At 38.5% G+C, this 2,500-nt stretch overlaps 3 non-coding genes across 3 annotated transcripts; all 3 read left to right on the top strand.

Moving 5' to 3' along the window:
- Positions 1 to 370: 370 nt before the first annotated feature.
- LOC128010206 (5S ribosomal RNA) lies at positions 371 to 489 on the top strand. The gene has a single exon (XR_008181889.1). It is a non-coding gene; the product is annotated as a 5S ribosomal RNA (ribosomal RNA).
- Positions 490 to 1,001: 512 nt separating this feature from the next.
- On the top strand, positions 1,002 to 1,120 carry LOC128010205 (5S ribosomal RNA). Its single transcript, XR_008181888.1, has one exon. It is a non-coding gene; the product is annotated as a 5S ribosomal RNA (ribosomal RNA).
- Positions 1,121 to 1,925: 805 nt separating this feature from the next.
- Positions 1,926 to 2,044, top strand: LOC128005469 (5S ribosomal RNA). Its single transcript, XR_008178120.1, has one exon. It is a non-coding gene; the product is annotated as a 5S ribosomal RNA (ribosomal RNA).
- Positions 2,045 to 2,500: the final 456 nt, after the last annotated feature.

Below are 2,500 nucleotides of genomic sequence, written 5' to 3'. Positions count from 1 at the left end.
ATTTTTCACTTAGTATATAATAATTTTGCCAAAAAATAGAGTCAATGCCCGATCTCTGAATCTTAGCAGGTTTAGGTCTGGTTAGCACTTTGATGAGAGACTGCCTGGGAATACCAGGTGCTTTAATCTCTTTGGAAAATTTCACGAATTATATAATAATCTTTCATTTAAAAAAAAAAAAAAAAAAAAAAAAAAGAGTCAATGCCCGATCTCTGAATCTTAGCAGGTTTAGGTATGGTTAGCACTTTGATGAGAGACTGCCTAGGAATACCAGGTGCTTTAAGCTTTTGGGTTTTCTTTCCTACTTATATAATGTACTGGCGATTAGATTGGCTGGTCTTTAAATAGCCCTCTCTTTACTGCTGTCTTCGCTTACGGCCATACCAACCTGGCTATGCCCGATCTCGTCTGATCTCGGAAGCTAAGCAGGTTTGGGCCTGGTTAGTACTTGGATGGGAGACCGCCTGGGAATACCAGGTGCTGTAAGCTTTTTGGACATTTTTCACTTAGTATATAATAATTTTGCCAAAAAATAGAGTCAATGCCCGATCTATGAATATTAACAGGTTTGGGCCTGGTTAGTACATGGATGGGAGACTGCCTGGGAATACCAGGTGCTGTAAGCTTTTTGGACATTTTTCACTTAGTATATAATAATTTTGCCAAAAAATAGAGTCAATGCCCGATCTCTGAATCTTAGCAGGTTTAGGTCTGGTTAGCACTTTGATGAGAGACTGCCTGGGAATACCAGGTGCTTTAATCTCTTTGGAAAATTTCACGAATTATATAATAATCTTTCATTTAAAAAAAAAAAAAAAAAAAAAAAGAGTCAATGCCCGATCTCTGAATCTTAGCAGGTTTAGGTATGGTTAGCACTTTGATGAGAGACTGCCTAGGAATACCAGGTGCTTTAAGCTTTTGGGTTTTCTTTCCTACTTATATAATGTACTGGCGATTAGATTGGCTGGTCTTTAAATAGCCCTCTCTTTTCTGCTGTCTTCGCTTACGGCCATACCAACCTGGCTATGCCCGATCTCGTCTGATCTCGGAAGCTAAGCAGGTTTGGGCCTGGTTAGTACTTGGATGGGAGACCGCCTGGGAATACCAGGTGCTGTAAGCTTTTTGAACATTTTTCACTTAGTATATAATAATTTTGCCAAAAAATAGAGTCAATGCCCGATCTCTGAATATTAGCAGGTTTGGGCCTGGTTAGTACATGGATGGGAGACTGCCTGGGAATACCAGGTGCTTTAATCTGTTTGAAAAATTTCACGAATTATATAATAATCTTTCATTAAAAAAAAAAAAAAAAAAAAAAAAATAGAGTCAATGCCCGATCTCTGAATATTAACAGGTTTGGGCCTGGTTAGTACATGGATGGGAGACTGCCTGGGAATACCAGGTGCTGTAAGCTTTTTGGACATTTTTCACTTAGTATATAATAATTTTGCCAAAAAATAGAGTCAATGCCCGATCTCTGAATATTAACAGGTTTGGGCCTGGTTAGTACATGGATGGGAGACTGCCTGGGAATACCAGGTGCTGTAAGCTTTTTGGACATTTTTCACTTAGTATATAATAATTTTGCCAAAAAATAGAGTCAATGCCCGATCTCTGAATCTTAGCAGGTTTAGGTCTGGTTAGCACTTTGATGAGAGACTGCCTGGGAATACCAGGTGCTTTAATCTCTTTGGAAAATTTCACGAATTATATAATAATCTTTCATTTAAAAAAAAAAATAAAATAAAAAGAGTCAATGCCCGATCTCTGAATCTTAGCAGGTTTAGGTATGGTTAGCACTTTGATGAGAGACTGCCTAGGAATACCAGGTGCTATAAGCTTTTGGGTTTTCTTTCCTACTTATATAATGTACTGGCGATTAGATTGGCTGGTCTTTAAATAGCCCTCTCTTTGCTGCTGTCTTCGCTTACGGCCATACCAACCTGGCTATACCCGATCTCGTCTGATCTCGGAAGCTAAGCAGGTTTGGGCCTGGTTAGTACATGGATGGGAGACTGCCTGGGAATACCAGGTGCTTTAATCTGTTTGAAAAATTTCACGAATTATATAATAATCTTTCATTAAAAAAAAAAAAAAAAAAAAATAGAGTCAATGCCCGATCTCTGAATATTAGCAGGTTTGGGCCTGGTTAGTACACGGATGGGAGACTGCCTGGGAATACCAGGTGCTGTAAGCTTTTTGGACATTTTTCACTTAGTATATAATAATTTTGCCAAAAAATAGAGTCAATGCCCGATCTCTGAATATTAACAAGTTTGGGCCTGGTTAGTACATGGATGGGAGACTGCCTGGGAATACCAGGTGCTGTAAGCTTTTTGGACATTTTTCACTTAGTATATAATAATTTTGCCAAAAAATAGAGTCAATGCCCGATCTCTGAATCTTAGCAGGTTTAGGTATGGTTAGCACTTTGATGAGAGACTGCCTAGGAATACCAGGTGCTTTAAGCTTTTGGGTTTTCTTTCTTACTTATATAATG

The sequence above is a fragment of the Carassius gibelio genome, chromosome B22 (assembly GCF_023724105.1).
Source record: "Carassius gibelio isolate Cgi1373 ecotype wild population from Czech Republic chromosome B22, carGib1.2-hapl.c, whole genome shotgun sequence".
NCBI classification, from domain to species: Eukaryota; Metazoa; Chordata; class Actinopteri; order Cypriniformes; family Cyprinidae; genus Carassius; species Carassius gibelio.
This window is presented reverse-complemented; position numbering and strand designations above follow the sequence as displayed.